The 21,843-nt window shown below is 39.7% G+C and overlaps 2 protein-coding genes across 5 annotated transcripts in view; both read left to right on the top strand.

Annotated features, from left to right (window-relative positions):
• Stau2 (staufen double-stranded RNA binding protein 2) overlaps positions 1-21,843 on the top strand; it is a 616,065-nt gene that overhangs the window by 6,134 nt on the left and 588,088 nt on the right. The window lies entirely within an intron of this gene.
• The window catches only part of Jph1 (junctophilin 1), an 85,169-nt gene that overhangs the window by 25,261 nt on the left and 38,065 nt on the right, over positions 1-21,843 (top strand). The window lies entirely within an intron of this gene.

Here is a 21,843-nt window from a genome sequence, read left to right as displayed (position 1 = left end):
AGGGCAATAGTGTTCCTGAAATTTCTGGAACATAGTGCTGTCTGTGTATAGCATAAAATAAGAAAGAAAAAAAAAAAAAAGCCCAGAGCAGTAGGAAGCTAGAGGCACTGGGTACAACCCACTGTCACATTTAGATGCTGAAGTTTCATCCTTGTTTGAGAAGTCTTAGTCACCAACATGTATACAGAAATGTACTCCACATGCATCTGGTTTTGCACCACCCTTTCATGTGTATAATTCCCAAGACTCTGGGCTTTGCTTTGTCATGGTATGGAGCACAGCTCAGCCAACGCAAGAGAAGAGGTCAGTTCTAGATAAGGGGTGCCTGGCTATTAAAGAATCATATAAGCATTAATCAAGAGTTATGCAATACTCAAGTAGAAACCATTTCAGAGTCTGCAACATGAGCTAAACAACATCTGAGGAGAATGATTTTTGCTGCTGTGCAAATGGTGGTTTGCATGTAGCAGCAGAAGTTGGGACAGAATAAAAGATGTCAAGAACATGAATCAACCCAGGCAAAAAGAACTACACCACTGAATAAAGGGAGGACTTATATATGACTTGTTGTATGCAACGAATTAAGCTCTGAGGATAGAAGTAAAGTTGGCTATAAGCACACATGACATGAAAAATGATGGGACATTTTGGTTAGCAAAATAAAGAATCTTCTTAACGTTCATAAAACTTGGACATTTATGATGGAACAAGACAGCTATTATAAAATTTATGTAAAAATATATTTCCCAAGAAACTTTTTATATGAAAGATTCACACTGACATTTATAATAAACAGTTGTTAGATAAGTGAATAAGACAAGCCTGGGGAAGAGAAATCTCCAAAGAAGAAGCAGAAATAACAGGAAATTTATGCTAAGATAAGAATGAATATTTTATACTATGATTAGATGCCAAGTATGGCTGATTATGACTTTGGATGTATTTTTATATAATTTCATCTAAAATCTAATCAAATTAGCATTTCTGTTTTATTTAAGGCATAACTACTAGAGTAGCCTTCTCACTGACTAGTTTACAGTCAAGTCTTGAGGCTTGATTTCAGGGCCCGTGCACTGTTCCTGAATTTCTTTTCCTAAGGCTAGCACTCTACTACTTGAGTCACAGTGCCACTTCAAGCTGTTCATGTGGAACTGAGGACCCAGGGCTCCATGCATGCTAGGCAGGCACTCTACTACTAAGCCACCTTCCCAGCCCTTAGTCAAAGCTTTGATGAACTCCATACTTCCTATTGTTTTTGACTAAGTCTATGGAAAGAGTAAAATTAATACACATGACTGGTTTGGCTTCATAAGACATTGTTTCATATTTTATTTTCTGTGCCAAATATACCAAAAGCAGGGATACATGGAATAGCAGAACCATACTGGTCTTATCAACTAAATAAAACTCTGTAGGGTGAGCAATGGCTAACTCCAGCCCTCTCCTGTGTATCAGGGCTTGCTCCCACAAGAATGCTTCTAGACATTGTAACTATACTGGGACAGGCTGGATAAGCAGAGATTCAAGATTTTTGCAAAGGTCAGTTGGGTCCAAGTTAGTAACGAAATGTAAGGAAACTGAGGAACTCATGTTCCTGTTCCTCAGGACCCTTTTGTATCTACTCTCTTCCTAGTGGCTGCTCTAATGCCTTGTTAGTTTTCTTTGTTCAGCTTCTCTCTCTGGTTTATGAAAGAGAATCCACAGGCTCTGAGAACTGTGCGGGAATGCTGTCTTGCCTTCCTGCAGCTCTTTAGTGGTGGCAGGGCTCTGAGAAGCCTCAGCGCTTCTTGGTTTGAGCAGTCACCCCTCTTTGAGGAAGCAGGCAGATGGGGGTACTAGAGGAGGCACATGTTCTCTGTTGGGAAATCTAATTTTTCTATTAGTTATATAATATTCTGCTCCAGTCCACCAACATGTTTCTTAAAGTTCATAAAACAATCTATTACACAAAAGAAATAGTAAATGATGAGGAAATAAGTCAATACAGGGTTGTTCATTTAATGAACTTCAGGGACCAGTTGCTTTTACAAAGTCAGTTGTACTAAGGTTTTATCCCTTAGATCTCTATGAGAACCTTGCTTTCAAAGTTAAAGGATTTCTTCGACATTAATTAGCTTGATTTAATCATTCTGCCATTTATAAAGAGATGAAAGCACATTGTATACCATAAATATATAAAATTTAGTCAGACTTTAAACTGTGAGGGTGGGAAATATGTTTTCTGATTAGGAATAAGTTGAACTTTTAGGCACATTACTGTATTTGTAAGCCATGTACCATGTGTGGAACTTTTGGAACTTAGAGTAGGCGTGACATAACTGGGTTTTCTCTTTTCCTTTCCTTCATCTATTACACTTCTATGATTAGTACAAATTTCTGCTCAAATTCTAATGAGTTATACAGCCAGAAAGTTATTGAGAGATATTCCTAATAATTAAGCATAAATCTAAGGCAAGCTCAAATTATTTTAATGTAAGAACTAACTGTGGAGGTTGTGCCCTGAATAAAGTATTTATTAATATAATACTGAGAAAAAAATAATAATCATGAATAGATCATTCTTAGACTTCAGGCCTACTTTATATGTAGCTAATAAAAATTTGTTTTACTGCCTTGCATAGATCGAGCACAGATGACGTATTCATTCAGAACATTGGGTTTTGATTGATTTATCTCATTGAGTTTATGTTCTTACTGGTTTGAAATATTCATTGCAAAGCCTAGATTTAGTCAAGTTTCTGGCATTCATATATCAGCTCAGTACTACCTATATTACCTAGGTATTTTATATCCCTTTACTGAGATTAGCACAGAAAAGTTGGTTTAGTGAAAAGAATTTTCCATTACTGAGTCTGTCATCGTTGTGACAGTGATTTCCTTGGGCATCGCTGGAATATACTTGTGACCCCTGAGTGACATGAGATGAGCAGGTGGAGTTTCAGCTTTAGAAATCCTATTTACCTGTGGCCTAGGAAATCTGCCCACTCATTTCACAGCCCTCAGTTCAGGGCTCAGAAACAGAAACCCAAGGGACCCTGTCACAGGTAAACTGCTCAAGAATATCCTGTTCTTCCTCAGAGTTCTGGCTCTGCTGAACATTTAGGGACAAGGATGACACAAAGACTCTGAGGCCATGAGACTGAGCTGAGATGGGAAGTTTAATTCAAGTGCTTCAGCCTTAGATTCATGCCTGCCCTCCCAAACAGGATAATCTAGCTTGAAAAAGACAGAGAGAATTAAAGTAACATGTGAAAGCCCCTAATGGTGAGCCACACTCTACAGGTACTTAATACACATAAAGCAATATGTAAACTTAACTCGATGGTGCATATCATGAAAAAAGGTAGTCTTTGTTCTTTGAGACCTCCTATTCTTAGGAAAAGAGTGAAGGAGAAACCTAGTAGATAACATAGGTGATAAGAGCCCAGCAAAGAGTTCCTCACCATTTGGAGAAGCCAAGAGAGTATTTTTAAAGGCCATCTTGAGCAAGGTCTTGAGGAGACAAGGACTTTCTAGAAATGGGAAGGGGGGGAAGAGCTTTCCACACCAAGGGACCACGTGGACAAACGCATGGATCAGTAAGATTTGTTGCTTCTCTGTGAAAATGAAAAGGCTGTTGTCATTCTCATTCACACAGTTCCAAGACAGAGAGCAGAAGTCTGTGGAGATACTGGTTAAGAACACACTCTCCACAGAATGCAGGTTGACACTTGGCTCAGCCCCTGGCACTGCCAGTGATGTGCGTCAGGCATCATGGCTTACCACATGGCGTCTCTCACTGCGTCATCTGCAGAATAAAAGAAAAATGGTGAGAGCTGCTGCTGTGAGGATCAAAGGAATAACTTGAAGTAGACACTAAATGTTTGTGTTAAAGTATATCCTGATGTCACTTTAACATCTCCTAATTGCCATTCCTTGTAAAAAGAAGTCCAAGAGATGCCTTGGGAGAAGCCAAAATCAAACAGTTGTAGTCCTTCTTCTTTAGGTGACACACAACCAACTGCACAAATTGATGTGCAATCGAGTAAAGCATTTGAAATTCAATAAGAGCTATGTACAGGTCAGACAATATGGAACATTACCAGAAAAAGATGGTTCAGGAAGGATTTTCTGGAAGAAGGGCATTGGGCATTGGGTATTTGCACTGTGCTCACTTTGGCTTGCTTTGGCTTTGTTGTACGTGAATCAGGGCCGGTAGATCAAGACCTGCACTTGACCCTGTTTCATTGGCTGTGGCAAATGTTTCTTTGGCTCCTCTCCCCATCCTCCTGGACAATGTTTAGATGCCTTCCCAAGACCTGATACTAGACAGGTAAGTCAGTTAGGTTTGTGTTATCACCTTAGTCACTCTGCAGCTCAACAAGTGCAGAGAGATAGGAGAGAAGTCAGGTTACAGAGAAGTCCTCAGGCCCTGGGTTAAAGCTCATTCACAGACAAAGCTCATTCACAGACTCCCTGTTCTAGCCATTTGCACCCTTCTGTTCATTTGTTGTAGTTTCAGGGGCTCTGCCAGCTCCCACGTTCAAAGATACTCACTGAGATTTACATGGTAGTTACTTCTATCCCTCCTTCAGATAGACCTGAATAAGCCAGTGTTGTGTTTAGAAAACAAGTCTGAAAGATGGGCAGCATTATCCTGCCATGCATGGAAGGGCGACATGGTCCCTGTCCTGCCAGGAAGCCCTCATGAGTCCAGGAGCTGACACCTACCTCTGTCAGGTCCCTAGGGCCTTCTGACAGGAGTACAAACTACACTGTTCTTACCATAGTATCTCCTTGGTGGTGGAGTGTTCCTGGCTCTCATCCCTTGGTGCCCTTCCACTTCATTCTGGTCTTGAGAAGAGAGAGGTGGCAAGTCAACTCTTAATTCCAGGCTGATTGCCAAAATCAGGGAAGATGTGGATGTGATCTGCATTGCCAAAAATTTCAGAAGGGGAAAAAGAGAAATGCTTTTTAACATAATAACCTGTTCTTCGCCCAGAGAAGTCTAGGAATTATTTTGACAACTTTCTGCCATGTAGGAGCATCACGAGCTATAGATGCTAGCTCTGTTGCTTCTTAGCTAAGTGGCTTCATGCAGTCCACGTCACCTCTCCAGGTCCTTGTTTGCTCACTTGCACACCGAGCATGCTCATCAACAGAACGCCATGGGGTAGTATGAGGCTCCATGTGTTACTGTGTTTGCAGGGTGTTCCACACATATGAGCTCTTACTCTTGTTGAGGTGAAGTCCTGTCCCCCACACTGCACATTACAGGGAAGTGGCAAGGCCTCCTGGCCACTATCTTTGGTTTATTAGATGCTCAAGTAATCTAGGTGTTCAGTTATGAGGCATTCATATAAAACAGAGATTTACGCCCAAACTCTTGAATGGTATGAGTGTGTTTCTCCAAATAGGTACATATAAATATGGGAGGGAAATACCCTGTCACTGTATGGGAGACCACACCTCTGTCTGATGTTCTCAAAGACAGATTCAGGGCGTGTGCAAGCTCTGATGGTACAAACTGGTTTTGTTGCTGTAGGCTCTTTGTGAACCTCAAGCTAGCTCCATTCACTACTATACACTGCCTGCTAAGGATGTTTAACCAACTTTGAGCTGAATACCTGTGTCTTTGTTCTGGCTCTCATTCTGCTTATCAATCACTTCCCTCCTCAATGCACTTGCAACCTACCCTCTGTACATATTCTTACCTCCTATGGTAAGGATAGGAACCTGTTCAAAAGAAAGAGGCAAATTTAAGGTATGAGGAAATTCTCTTAATACTGCTCTCCATTTAATTTTTTTAAAAAGCAAACTAGGAAACCTCTGTCTCAAGATTATTGAAACATCTTCCATTTATCCTTTGCTGACAGAGTGTGTCCCCTTAGGGTGAAACCAGCTTCTTCATCCACACAGAGTTGGTTAAGTTTGTATCTGCAAAAGAACAGCAGATTTCATTTTAAACTAGAAGTTCATATGGTAAGGAGCCCTTACCATGTGGATTATGGTAGTTTATGTTAGATAAACAAGACTATGCCCCTTTAGTGCACACTTGTGGATAAATAAATACTATTAGGTATTCAAAGGGTTTAGAAGTGAGCAAGACAGATAATCTCAACTGCTCAGGAGGCAGAAATTTAAAGGGTTGTAATTGGAAGTGAGCCCAAGCCAAAAGTGAGATTGGTCTCAACTGACAATTCAGGTACAATGGTTCACATTTGAAATCTATGAGGAGTCATAGGTAGGCATTTTTGCCTGCCCCAGGCAAAAATACAAGGCCTTATGCAAAAAAATAAAATAATAGGTCTTGGAGCATATATCAAATGATAGAGCAACTGCTTAGCAAGTATGACACCCTGAGTTCAAACCCAGGAAAGAGAGGGAGGGAGGGAAGGAGGAAGGGAGAGAAGAAAAGGAAGTGAAAAAGAACGTAAGCAAGAGATAACTTCAGCTTTGGAACATAATGCAAGGTAAAGAGTGAGCTAGGCATGGTGACTCACACTTGTAATCCCAGCTACTCAGGAGGCTGAGATCTGAGGATCATGGTTCTAAGCCAGCCTGGGCAAAGGTCTGTGAGATTCTTATCTCCAATTAACCACCAGAAAACCAGAAGTGGTGCTGTGGCTCAAGTGATAGAGCACTAGCCTTGAGCTAAAGAGCTCAGGGACAGCACCCAGGCCCAGAGTTCAAGCCCCATGACCAACGAAAGGGGAAAAAAAAAATAAAAAGTAAGTGATATCATAGCATCCCTTGTGTCTTGCTGGATAAAGTGTAAAAGAGCAAAGAATGATATGGGAGCCTCAAAAAAAAAAGACATTCTAGCCAGGCACAGTGGCTCATGCCTGTAATCCTAGCTACTCAGGAGGCTGAGATCGGAGGATCATGGTTCAAAGCCAGCCCAGGCACTAAAGTCCATGATACTCTTACCTCCAGAAAATGGGAAGTGGAGCTATGGCTCAAGGGGTAGCCTTGAGCTCAAGAGCTCAAGGACAGTGCCCAGGCCCAGAGTTCAAGCCCTACGAATGACACCCCCCCCCAAAAAAAAGACATTCTAGGAGAAAAGTTTAGCATAGGATCTTGAACCACAGCAGGATTTATCAGAAAAGGAGACCTTGTTCTATGTAGAATGAAGAGTAAATAGAAAAGGGCATAAAGCAAATGTAGAATAAAGTGGGAGGTAGCAGTGTGGGGAGCTGGGGACCATCTTGGAACATACCTAATCCCCAGGTTCTATGTGAGAGCTGTGATTACTGTGCATTTTCAATTAAATACTCTTGAAGTTATCACTGTCCCACCCTCTACCAAAACTACAATGAGCATGTTTCCTTTCAGACCATCCTCCCATTCTTGCCAAGCAGATTCATATTATTTTTCTTTGTAGCTAGGAGTATGTCTGTGAGGGAGGCATTTATCTTGATCATTAGGTTAAACCAGCTTAGTCTTTTTATTTTTAATTCTGTAAGGGAATGAAAATTAGAGCTGACTAAATTATATTGTCTCTTTTCTTTTCTTTTCTTTTTTTCCAGTTCTGGGCTTGAACTCAGGGCCTGAGCACTGTCTTTGGGTTTCTCAAGGCTAGAACTCTACCCTTGAGCCATATTACCACTTCCAGCTTTTTCTATGTGGTACTGAAGAATTGAACCTGGGTCTTCGTGCATGCTAGGCAAGCACTCTACCACTAGGCCAAACTCCTGGCCCTGGAACTTCTTTCATATTTGGCTTATACTAGAAAGTTTCTGTAGAAAATGCACTTTTCTCATTACTGCAGGTTGAAGGGACCCTGTAGTTTTAGTGTAGATATATTTCTGTGGACTAGTTTGCTAGGGCCTATTTTCATAGCAGCTCATCCATTCCATTCCCCTTACATATGAGAGGTGGTGTTTACCTCACCATAAATCTTAGATAAATCTTAACATAAAAGATGTTTAGCATTTAAGAGTCATTTATAACCAAGTCATCTCTATACAATTAAAATGTTACTAGCTTTTATCTGAAATAGACAAACAGATTATTTGCCTATCATTAAAATTACAGAAGTCTATGGTTTCTTGCCTTCTACTTATTTAGTATTGAGTAAGGAAGATTCACATGTTTACCTTCCTTAGGAAACTGCCCAAGGGCTTAACTTTGCTTTATGTTTCACTTTGCATTGCAAATCCTTTAGTTGTTCACATACTCTTTCATCATCTTCTTGATTTCCTTGTCCTCTACCTACATCTGCCTCCTCTCTTCCCATTTTTTTTATTTTTCCCATTCTCCCCTTCTAGATTATCACTGTTCCCTGTGCTTCCTAAAGTCCAGCTGAACCTGAAATTCATTCACCTAAAGTAACATTTAATGAATGTTACTTTTGAAAGCCAACTTATGTATGTTGTTCATAAAATTAGTTTCTCAAAGGCAGACCTAGAATGAGATAAACAAGTTTAAACAGAAGCATTAGGGCCTAAATGCTGGTGTGGCGGAAATTCTGCTACAGAAGTAGTGGAAGACTTAGCCACTCAATTCAGGGAGTATGAGAAGTTGAAACTCAACCCTGCCAAAGCCTCCCCCGCCCCACTCCCCGCCCGCACTGCCGCCTGCCTGCTCAGTTTCTTCCATCTTCTCTCTGTTCTATAGTACGTAGCACATACTTCACTTGGGGGTACTTATTAGACAATAGTCTACTCTTTAAGTTTAGCCAGTTCTTCTTTTTAATAATAATTGTATACCTTGCGTACAGAATGCATCCAAAAGGTGTGAGTTCTCTGGACTTAAGTTTTCTCATCTGTAAAGAACAGTGACTTAAAACTGTTGCTAACTTCTGCTCTTTAAAAAAGAAATTGTTATTATTAACCAAAACAGGTACTTGTATTGAAAGTTGCACAGATGTACTGTCTTTTGTTTCTTTTTATATGGTTTAAAACTGTACTTCTTCAATAAGATTAACTTCTAGGAGAAGATGTACTTTGTATTTGTTTTATTTTGGATAGTTTTGAATACAAAGGTTTGTCACCAATGTCACAACAGTGGGCTTGAATGGAAATTTTATATCACTGGATGAAATTTCACCCTTCATAGAAGTCTGCTTTCTGCTGGAAAGAAAGAAATGCTGGCTCAATAGTTGATGGTTAAGTTGTTGTGGATAATAAAGCAAAAACATTAATTGTTAAATTGTGTGTGTGTGCGTGTGTGTGTACCAATATAATTAGCTAAATTGTCAATCGTTAAATTACATATTTATACTAATGCAACTTTGTAAGTCTATTTGAAGTGATTTCATAGACAAAAAGAAAGATAGGATCTGAGTGGTTTCTTTTTTTTTATTTATTTTTTTATTGTAATTAGTAAAAGGGTTACATGATATTTGCCAGATAAAAGGTGCATTAATTCACATACATTGATACCCTTTCACATGTCTTGGTACCCGTTTGGATCTGAGTGGTTTCTAAACGTAACAGCCCATGATTTTTTTTGACTCTTAGATGCTTTAGATTTTTTTAATAACTACTCATAGCTAATTTTCCTTTAAAATTGTGAGACAACTGCAGTTGATTTAACTGTATTTTTGTTTGTCTTTTCTTTCTTGATACTGGGGATCAAACGTAGGATGTTGCACTTGCTTGGCAAGTGCTTTTCCACTAAGCTGCATCTTAGCCCTGGGACTGCAGGTTTTGATTCACAGTGATTCCTACTAAGCCATTTCATGACTATGCAGAAGTTCCAGAATGTAACTGGGTTGTTTTTGTCTTCACCATCAGAGCCTTTGTCACAGCCTGACAACTGTAAATTCAGAGCAGTCTCCTGTTATCCTAAGACTCTAGCTTGTATATACATATGTCACTACAGGTGTTGTTTGAGGTACAAAAGCCTGGCTTAATTATTCTTTTCCATTTTATTTTTATTATAGAGCCTTCATAGGAAATGATGGTGTTTTACAACGTAAGGCAGTTTAGCCAATATTTATCACCTACTATTTGGACAGGCTCTAGAAGGCTTCTTAGGAAGACCAAATATACACACAGTGTAATAAACCCTCTATGGAGAAAAACAAGTAAACATTTTCAAGGGACAGAATTTTATTCCTGCTTGCATAGATTTCCAGTGCAATGGAGAAGAGAGGACAAATAAAAAGGACAGATAAAATAGGGGGCAAATAAGTAAGCATGTATGTAGCAGTCAGTTATGCGTGTTTTATAGACTATCTGAAGCACCCACAGGTGTGTTTGGGAGATAAAAACTGTCCATTTAAGGAAATGGACAGTAAAAAATGTTTTAAAGGAGCTGGGCGCAGTGGCTAATGCCTGTAATCCTACCTATTCAGGAAGCTGAGATCTGAGCATCTTCGTTCAAAGCCAGCCTGGGCACAGAAGAACCTGAGACTCTTCTCTCCAGTTAACCTCTAGAAAACAGGAAGTAGGGCTTCATTCAAGGGCAGGGTGGTGGCCTTGAGCTGAAGAGCTCAGGGATAACACTCAGGCCCAGGGGTAGGGCAGTAGCTTTGAGCTGAAAAGTTCAGGGACAGCTCCTAGGCAGAGATCAAGCCCCATGACCCGCAATAAAAAAAAAAAAATGTTTTAAAAGAAGATTGGGGATGCTTAAAATGAAAGAAACTAGGATTCATATTGACTGGGGAGAAATGGGGGAAAGCATACAGCAAGTGGAGGAGTAAAGAGGATTGTCTTTAAAATCAGATCGTCTCTTCTATATTGAAAGCATTTTTATGTTTTCTAATTTAAAAATTAATATTTTCTTATAGATATTGTGCAATAAAGCTGAAGTAGAATGTGTGGTTTTTGCAAATGCTTTAACAGCTGATAAAATTTTACATTTGTAAAATTAATGTATTGTACTGGTACAAAATAGTTTTAAATTATATTTTGAGAAGCTCAAAAAAAAATAGCCACAAAAATGTATTTTTTTATATTGGATGTGAGGTTTGAACTCTGGTCCTAGGAAGTGTCCCTAAGCTCCTTTGCTCAAGGCTAGCACTCTACCATTTGAGCCACAGCACCACTTCTGGTTTTTTCTGTAACTGAATTGGAGATAAGGGTCATATAGACTGGGCTGGCTTCGAACCACAGACCTCAGAACTTGGCCTTCTGAGTAGCTAGGAATACAATCATGAGCCACCAGTTCCTGGTAACAAAATGTGTTTAAAACATAGTGAGCACTTGCCATTTGTAAGTGGCAATTTTTAATTTTTCCTCTTTTTGTTTCTCAAACATGAATTCTAATTTTAAACTTTTAAGATGGTAAGACTAACATAACTCTATTTCTTCGCTGGCACCAGCTGACCAGGTACTCCCATGAAGGCAGCAAATAATTATCAATACCTTCACTATTTTTTTCTGATAAGTATTTTAATCTTTATATAACCATATAAGATTACAATTGCTATTCAAAATCTTCTCAGTGGCGCACCTTTACAACCTTAGTACTCATAGTGTGAGGCCAGGAGTATTGGAAGGTTAAAGCCAGCCTACACTACATAGTGAGATTGTGTCAAAAATAACCCCAAGGTCTCGGAGATTAGCCTAGTGGTAGAGTGCTTCCCTAGCATGCACGAAGACTCGGGTTCAATTCCTCAGTACAACATACACAGAAAAAAGCCAGAAGTGGTTCTTTGGCTCAAGTGGTAGAGCTCTAGCCTTGAGAAAGCCTGAGGATAGTGCTCAGGCCCTGAGTTCAATCAAGCCCCAGGACTGGCAAAAATAATAATAATAACAATAATAATAATAACACCAAACCTTTTAGGGCCAGGTATATTTAAAATTCAGAATTTACTAAAGCAGTGAGGTTCATATAGAGTATCTGAAAAGCACTCTGACCAAATTCATTAATTCTAAGAGGAAAAAACAACAATAAAAATGTGTCAGTTACATTTTGGATTTAATTGTTAAATTATAGCACTAAACTTGAGAAAGGACTTTGTGCTTTTTAAAGCTTTTTGGATTGCCGATGGAGGACTGTAACTTGGAATGAGCATGTCTGCACATTCATGTGTTATTTAACTATATATTGTAATTCATTCCATAGCAGAATGTAAAGTACTTCGCTTTCAACAGCAGTTAACAATGGTTCATATTCTAGACTTGTAGAAAAGAATTTGTGTGTGTGTATGTGTGCGTGTAGTATGTATGTATGTATGTAGGTATGTTGCATATAGTAGTACTTTCAATAGCATAGATTGATCTAGATTAAGTCACTAATTTCTGGCTCTTTAGAATAACATAGTAGTTCTAAAAAAATAGTTCAAAATAGGTGTCATACTGTTCTATGGGAAAATGGTACAATTTTTACCTTAGCTAGTTAGGTAATGATATATAATACTATAAGTAGTTTCATGTTGGAGAAGAGCCATAAAAGCTAGACATGAATTTGCATTACTCCTTGAGAAAACTCCTTTGCCAGGCTAACATATTCAGTTTTATTTATATTATTGTGCTTACTCTTTGTAGGGAAAGTTGCTAGTAAAAAAGGCAAATGTCTATTGCCATAATGGAGGCACTTTTTAATTGGTGTGTCAGCAGGTGACTGAAAGGAGAAGGACGTGTAATAGCATGCGCAGTTGTCACCCTGCACCGGTGTTGGGGCAGAGCAGCTTGACTAAATAAGGCAATGCCCAAGTGAGCCTTATCAGCACTTGACTGGAATCTGGGCGAGCAGCTGATATACAGTGCTTGGACACTCATTCTGCAGTTCCTTTACCTCTTGACACAAATGCATTTATCACATCAAAAGTTATTGCCTACGGTGCTCAGAGTTGCTGCACCTGTGTTTTATTGTCTATATAGTTGGCTGAGAATGGCACGTAAGTCTCTAGAGAGGATAAAGGAGAGAGTTTGTTTTACTGTTCCAAAAATGTGTTGTGCATGTAAGCATACTTATTTTTAGTGATGTGTCAGTGGAGAGTTTGTTTAGTTCATTCACCAGTCCTGGCTCCTGAAAGCTTTTTCCCCAGCTACCACAGAACCTCCCAGCTGGCCTAAGGTTAGGGACAGGACTGAGGAAGAGCAAGGAGAATTTAAGGAAGGAAATATGCCTCCCTTGGATGCTGGGAAAAGAGGAAGAAGAGAAAAACTCAGGTTGTAAATCCTGTGCCGGCACTACTGGATCACCACTGTTCTGTTTATTCTCTTTATTTCTGCTATTTAGAATCTGCCAGTCCATATATTTATAGAAAGAAAATGGAGCAATTTTTATAGCATTAAATCCAAGGGCTCACGTCTGTTGCCAACAGGAACCATTTTCAGTGCATGTTAGTATACAGGTCACAACCCTGACTTCTAATCACAGCTTGGGAGAGGGCTGTATGTGCACAGGCACTGCTGTGAAAGAAGTTTCTGAATGTCATGATTATGTTATGCCACTATTATAAGATAAAAATAGAAATAAAACAGACATGAATGTGTGTCGTCAAAGCTCTGAGCCACATCCATCATTTGTGTCCATCTCCTATCCACCTATTTGTTGATATGTCTTCCTCCCTCTTTTCCCTTGCTCCCACCTTCCTTTCCTTTTCCTTACCCCTTAGTATAGAATAGCAGTGTATTCGTGGGCCTTCTGTTTCCCACTATCATGTAAAGCCCCTTTCTTGTTGCCCCCACCAGACCCGTGCCTTTCCTTTCTATAAGTAGTCAATAATGCATGGTTGGTATATGTTACTGAGCATATGAAAATTCAAAAAGGCATCATTGTTCTGTTTTTTAGCTTCCATCAATGGACATGCCATTCCATATAGCTCATTTTCTCTTACAAATAATATTTAAAATGTTGAATACCAGTTTACACTTTCAGTTTTGAATGAGTTTTATATAGATGTATTTTCCCACCATGCATTTTAAGATTTGTCTATGTCATCATATATACATGGATGCTACTTGTTACACAGTATTCTGAGGTTTACAATACAGGTTTACATTTGACTTCCATTCCACGTGCAAAAGACTCATTAGTTGCCCCCAACACCTCTCTCTCATAAACAGTATTACAGGAATTGTTCTTGACTATCTTTGAAAAACCAACATGTACCCACTAAGATGCCTCTGGGAAAACATCGTGGTACCTGTTTCAATTCAAAGATGTGTATTCCAAAGTGCTTAATTTAAAATGTTTGGTTTTTTTTCTACAGTAGATGGCTGCTATCCAGCACAGCATGCAGATTCTTAACATCTCTGTCCTAATGGCACAGAAAAAGAATGGCACAGAAAAAGATGTAGACTTTCTGATAGAGTACGGAATGCATTCTGTGGTTGAGCAGATGGCCCCTGGGTGTTCTGTTTTAGGATAAAATATTCACACATCCTCCCTAATAATAGTTTGAGTCCTTGATAGGAAAGCTTGGTAGAAGATTCTTGGCTGGTAGATACCAAAGAAGGTCTGTAATTTAAGATAGTAGAATTGTACAAAGAACTCATACTTTGAAATCAATCTTGATTCCATTTTGGTTCAGTTATTTTAACCTCTTTTCAGTTATTTAAACCTCTTTTTGTGTCTTCATCAATAACATTAGGATACTTTCAGTGCTCTCCCCAAAGGAGAAATGATAAGGATTAAATGCACTTATACATAGAATGCCAGTGCTTTAACCTCCAGTAAGGAGTAGCATTAAGAAAGCCTAACCTCAGACTGGACCTCACAACCTTACAAACATGTTTGAAAGAGCCAGCGTGTAGCTTCACCCCATTGCAGTGTGTTACAAATATGGCTGCTGTTCAGCTCTCCTGGGAAGGAGGAGGTTGGTGGTGGGTGGTACCAGTGGTTGTAAGAAAAGGACAGGCTGTGGGAGGGGGAAATCCAAGAAGATTTAGCCTATGACCTAAGACCACAGAAGTATGAGTGTGAGGAGATGAGTGTGGAATGAGTTGGATCAGGCTTGGGCTAGATGTCAGTGACAGTGAGTCCCAACTACATTGCCAGGCTTGGCTTGCTGCTATGCTTCCCAGAAATTAGAGCTTTCTGCATTTTTAAAAGAGTTCAACAGGGCCAAGAGTTTGGCCTAGTGGTAGAGTGCTTGCCTAGCATGCACAAAGACCTGGGTTCAATTCCTCGGTACCACATACATAGAAAAAAGCCGGAAGTGGTGCTGAGGCTCTAGGGGTAGAGCTCTAGCCCTGAGAAAGTCCAAGGAAAGTGCTCAGACCCTGAGCTCAAACCAAGGACTGAGCAAAAAAAAAAAAAAGAGTTCAACAAAATAGAATATTCTTCTCAAACTTTATTTCGAAATTTGTCTATAGATACTCATAAAGAAGTGTGAAGTTAACTCGGTGAGTTGGACACTAAGGATGCGTCTGTTTGATTGAAATAATTGGCTGAATGCACCTGCCCACTTAGTATTTTCAGCCCTCTTAACCAAATTGGCTGGCAGAGGGATCTGTAGGGTTTTTTGCTCCTGCACTAATAAGGCAAGCCTCGCATGCCCAAGTGACCACTAGTGACATTCTGATCCAGGGATGACCATGGTAGGGAGAGCTGGCCCAGCAATGCTAGTTGATTTCCAGCTGGTGATTAATCTTATTCATTGCTTGATATATTGAGCCAGATTCTCATTTCTTGCATGATCATCCTGATGAAAGTTCATTGTGTTGTATTTATAAGATTTAAGTGTAAAACTTTTTAGGTGTTTAAGATTTAAATACAAAAACCAGTATGACAACCAGTGTGACTTTTTTTCCTCCAGCATTCTGATTCTTTCCAGTTGATGAGCAGATTAATATGGAAGAATAGAGTTTTATCATTAGGCATGCTGGATTCAAGCATGTGGTTTTACTTCTACACTGATGCACATTGTGGACGAACTACTATCTGTTGAAATGTTTCCTTGTATGCAATGGAGAGTGTAATAATAATTCATGGGTGTCTAAGAGAGAAATTTTTGTTCATGAAATAGAAAATTTAGGGTTGCTGGCTATTAGGGCAATATTATATATCTGCATATTATTAGAGAATTATGTGTCTACATGCATGTTATTTTGTTACATAAATATTAAAATTCTACTTTTTATATTTCTCTTACAGTACTAAGATATTTTGTTGGATTTTGGTTTGTTTTGTTTTTGTTAGTCATAGGGTTTGAACTCAGAGGGCCTGGGTGCTCTCTGTCCTTGTTTTTTTGCTCAAAGTTAGCACTCTACCAGTTTGAGCCATAATCGCACTTCCAGTTTGTTGGTGGTCAGTTGTGGAGATAAGAGGCTGGCTTTGAACTGCAATCTTCAGATTTTAGCCTCCTGAGTAGCTAGGATTTCAGGCATGAACTACCAATACCTGGCTAAGACAGATAGTTTTGTTTGTTTGTTTGTTTGTTTGTTTTAATCTTGTTTAACCCTAGAATTTCCTGGTGCCTGGGTCATGCTGAACCCATAGGAGACAATGTATAAAACTACTCCTTTTGGGCCAGAAGTATGGCCTAGTGGTAGAGTGATTGCCTAGCATGTATGAAGATCCAGGGTCTATTTCTCGGTACCACATACATCGAAAAGGCCAGACGTGGTGCTGTGGCTCAAAGTGATAGAGCTCTAGCCTTGAGAAAGCCCAACGACAGTGCTCAGGCCCTGAGCTCAAGCCCCAGGATTGGAAACACACACACACACACACACACACACACACACACACACACACACACACCCCAAAACTATTCCTTTCATGATTTCTTTACTATCTACCTGTCATCTAGTCTGATCCTTTCCTCCTTCCCATTTTCACACATTTTATCACCAATAAGAAAGATGAATTAGTAGTATAAAATTAAAAAAAAAAAAACAAGAACAACTGGGAACTAATGGTTCTCACATGTAATCCTAGCTACTCAAGAGGCTAAGATCTGAGGATCCTGATACAAAGCCAGCCTGGTAGGAAAATCCATGAGACTTTTATTCCCCATTAATTACAGAAAAGCCAGAATTAGAGTTGTGACTCAAGTAGTAGAGCACTAGACTTCATCATAATACCTCAGGGGTAGCACCCAGGACCTGAGTTCAAGCCCCAGGAACAGCACAAATTTTTTTTTAAATAAAATAAAAAACAGTCCAGCACTGGTAACTTAAATCTGTGATTATAGTTATTTAGAGAGGAGAGTCAGAGACTGGAAGAATGACAATTCAAGACTAGGTGGGGGTGGGGGGACTCACCAGAAAAGCCTCCTTGCGGTGGCATACACTTGTCATCCTAGGTGTGGTAGGAAATGTAAATAGGAAGACTAACTGAGGCAAAAACCAATATCCTATCCCAAAAATAATAACCAGAGCAGAAAGAAGTTAAAGCATGACTCAATCATTACAGTGCCTTCCTAGCAATTACAAAGCCCTGAGTTATAGCACTGCTATACCCAAAATACAAATTAAATAATAACCCATACAAGCATACATATGAATATTTGGGGAAGCAAATATTTGATAAACTTTTCTGAAGAGTAGTATACTTCTTGGCTACTATATATCAGCCAGACAGTTCTATACCATGTACCCTCAAGTTTCCACCACTGATGGCTGAGGAAATGATTCTTTAATTTACTGCTGACAGGATAGTCAAACATGATTATTGTAGTACTGTTTATGATAGAGAGGTGTTATGGGCAACTAGTTTTCCCATTGCAACTCAAGTGAAGAATAAAATATGATGTGTACAAATACGAGAACATTGTGTGACAGAATTTCAGATCACTTCCCAATGAAACTGGGCCTTCGTTGAAACACTGAAGATAGTTGGTGGAGGCATGACATGCTGACTGAACCAGGCCTTTGTTGCTCAAGAAAAAGTAGACCTATGGCCCAGGGCAAGACACCCTCTGGCCAACTTCTGAGCCAGAAATAGACTTCTTGTTCTCCATAGCAATTCACAGTACTTCCAGAGTAGAAAGAATGGGATAGAACCAGTGAGGCTGAATGTGTGTGCAGGTGTGTGTATCTGTCTTGCCTTCCAACCTGCAAAATTCTTATATACATATTCATTATATCTTCACAAAACAAACATGCAGACTATGCCAATTCCATACCTTCCATACCTCAAGACTTAAGTAACCTGTCTGGTGTCACATATCTTGGAAAGGACAGGAAAAGACAGGACTGAAGTCTGGGTTTTCTGCCTAGCGCTTCTTCACTTCTTGGCTACCCTGCTTCCGCTGCAAAGTTAGATTCACAACAGTGTGGCTTATATTAGTTCAGCACAATATTTTGCATTATACCTTGCTTGGTCACTGGCTTTTAGTTGTATTTTACCAACATGCAGAAATGTATATGTTGCTTATTTTGTTTCAAAAAGGGAGAGATAAGGTTTTAGCTTATATTTTCTTGTGTATACAAGCAGATTCCTTTTTATTTTTTTAAATAGGTTGTGGGGCTTGAACTCAGAACTGTCCTTGAGCTCTTCAGCTCAAGGCTACTGCCCTACCCTTGAGCCTGGCCCCACTTACCATTTTCTAGAGGTTAACTGGAGATAAGAGTCTCAGGTTCTTTTGTGCCCCGGCTGGCTTTGAACCTTGATCCTCATATCTCAGCCTCCTTAGTAGCTAGGATTACAGGCGTGAGCCACCACATCTGCACCCAGAGCAGGTTCCTTTTAAAAACTAGCAGCACTGATATATTGGCTGGGTTAATATCAGAAAGAATGGCATACTCATCCTGTTAGTCTTTGGTATGTTCTAGAACCCGGTGAATATATCACTTACCTAGAAACTTACTTTGTTATTAATGGGTACCAATTCTGTGTATAGTGCTGAATGTATATTCATTCTATGCTCTATATGAGCTGAAAATCAGTTTCTGCTGCTGTCTAGGTTGTCAGGTAAAGAAACTGAGACATAATGAAGATGAGAAACTGGCCCCAAGTTCAGGCTCATGAGTGGTCACATGAAATGCTCACATCCAGGCAAAATGACTTTAGAACACTTGCTCTTACTCATTATTGAAATGCTCTCAGCAAATAGCAGCAAAGTCAACTTGGGAGTATGTTCCAATGCCATTCATGAGGCTTGAACTGTGGACCTGGGTGCTGTCCCTAAGCTCTTCAGCTCAAGGCTAGCACTCTACCACTTGAGCCACAGCGATACTTCTAGTTTCCGGGTGGTTTAATTGGAGGTAAGAGTCTCATGAACTTTCATGCCCAGGCTGACTTGAACCTTGATCCTCAGATCTCAGCCTCCTGAGCAGCTAGGATTACAGGCATAAGCCACCCAGTTTATAAGTTTATTTTTAGTTAGGCACTTTTTAAAGTCTAAATAATGTGTCCATACCTATAGGGCAAATCCAGGAATGCAGTAAAATTTCCATTATACCAGCCTAATGCAAGATTACTTTCATGCCACAGTTGTCACAATAGCCTGGTTTTCAGGGCCAAATATTACAAGTGCAAAGACACCTGAGGACATGCCCAGGGCAAGAGCTGGACAGGGAACAGCCAGAGCCTCCAGATGGCCCGAGAACAGCAGGACTGGGATGGGATGCATGAGTTGCCACAGGGCAGCCTGGCAGGCAAAAGGCTTCATCCGCCACCCCAAGGGTGAAAAGTACCCACTGTAGAGAGTTTGGCAGGTATCACCTGCTGCATTCTAGCGAACGAGAACCTCACCATGCCACGCTGACAATACCTAGAACAAGGGTCCAAGGAGATAGCGCAAACTCAGAAAGTCTCTTATCCTGAAGTGAGATTATTTCAGGGGTGAAATAGAACTACTAATCATTTGTCAAATAGGTCATTATGCATGCAGCCCTAAACCAAAATAATCACTTATCCCTGAAAGATCATTTTGTATTCAAGTATCAACTCACAGGATAAGGTGATATAGATACATTAGTTTAATAAAACTTTTTGAAAATCATCTTAGAAATTTAGGTGATGATGAACATCAAGTATAGTCTGGAAGATTGCGACCTAGGAGAAATCTGTAGCTTGACTAAGGGTGTGTATGTGCACTTTTGTACTCAGGTGAAAATCTTACCTTCATTCAAGCCAGCTCCCTACCAGCTCTACTATAGGAGCTACTGCCGGTAAACTTCTCAATAATTCAAGTAAAATATGACACATAAAAAGCAAAGGACAATCATAATTATCACCATCATCATTAATAATTGTTTCTTACTACATCTATGATAGCCATCGGTTTATTTCTTTCCAGTGGTAGTACTTTATGGATTGCAAGTTTTGGAACAGAAAAAAATGTGCATGTTGTTCTGTTACTCCCAGTGCTGAGCCATTACTTCTAAGCTAACTTCCTGTTGCAAGACACAGGTCATCTCCCTGCTCACACCATCAGACTAGCCTTGCTTTGTAGGATGGGTGGAGCACAGACGCACAGATAGTATGGACATGAAGGATCATCTTCTTCCATTCACTACTCGTTTTCTTTTTTTTTTTCATGTATGCTTTTATTGTTATAGAAGAATATCACACAAAGAAGCTTATGCTATTCCCCACATGTGGAATATGGTTTTTTTCATATATATTATTGTAATTAATAGAAGGGTTACATTATATTCACCAGATAGAATGTGCATTAATTCCCATACATTGATACCCTTTCTCATGTCTTGGTCCCCATTTCCCTCCCCCCACCCCACCCCTCATCTTGTTTTTCTCCCCTTCCCTATCCAATTTCAAATAACCAAATGCAAATATATCCAATATATCAGATAACAAAGTGAGATACTCTAACGATATAAGATAACTAGGGGACAGCAAAAGAGATGAGAGATAACATAATAGTACATTAAGGTCAACAATCACTCATTATATGGCCTTTGTTTCTATATCCTAGAGGTCCTTTCATTTAGCATCATACTATATGGCCTTATGTATCTAAGTTTTGCTCTATTGCAAATCTCTGCTAGGAGAGCCCAAGGTTTCTACTGATTATACCAAATGAGGGAAACCTTTGACCCTATGTTCCTTTGAGTCTGGCTTACTTCACTTAATATGATTTTTTCTAAGTCTTTCCATTTCCTAACAAATGGGGAGATGTCATTCTTTCGGACAGCAGCATAGAATTCCATTGTGTGGAAATACCACATCTTGTTGATCCACTCATCAACTGAGAGGCATCTGGGTTGGTTCCATATCTTTGCTATGGTGAATAGTGCTGCAGTGAACATCATTGTGCTAGTGGATTTAGTATGTCCTTGTTTCTGGACAATTGGGTAAATGCCTAGTAGTGGAATTGCTGGATCATAGGGGAGCTCAATGTGTAGTCTTTTGAGGAACTGCCATACTGCTTTCCATAGTGGTTGGAGTTTGCACTCCCACCAACAGTGTAGTTGTGATCCCTCCTGGCCACATCCCCTCCACATCTGTTGTCATTAGATTTCTTGATCCTGGCCATTCTAACTGGAGTGAGATGGAATCTTAGAGTTGTTTTGATTTGCATTTCTTTTATGACCAGAGATATTGAGCATTTCTTCATGTGTCTTTAGGCCATTTTTATTTCTTCTTCAGAGAAGACTCTCTTTAAGTCTTTAGCCCATGTTTTAATGGGATAGTTGTTTCTTTGGAGGTTAGTTTCAGAGCGATTCAATTTTTTGAGCTGTTGATATATTTTAGATAAGAGGCCTTTGTCTGTTGTATGGTTGGTGAAGATCTGCCATTCTGTAGGCTTCCTAATTAATTTACTAGCTATGTCCTTTGCCATACAGAAGCTCTGCAGTTTAATGAAGTCCCACTTATCCAGCCTTTCTCTGATTTGTTGTGATTCTTGGTCCTTATTAAGAAAGTTTCGACCTGTGCCGAAAAAACAGCACAGGAAGAATTTCAATACCAAACTTTAGACTCTTATTACAGAGCTATAATGATCAAAACAGCTTGGTACTGGCACAAGAACAGGCCTGAAGACCAATGGAATAGAACTGAGGACCCAGATATTAAACCACAGACCTATGGCCACCCAATCTTTGACAAGGG

This window comes from Megascapheus bottae, chromosome 9 (genome assembly GCF_031878675.1).
Source record: "Megascapheus bottae isolate mThoBot1 chromosome 9, mThoBot2.hap1, whole genome shotgun sequence".
Taxonomy (NCBI): Eukaryota; Metazoa; Chordata; class Mammalia; order Rodentia; family Geomyidae; genus Megascapheus; species Megascapheus bottae.
Note: the sequence above shows the minus strand (reverse complement) of the source record. Positions and strands in the feature narration are given on the sequence as shown.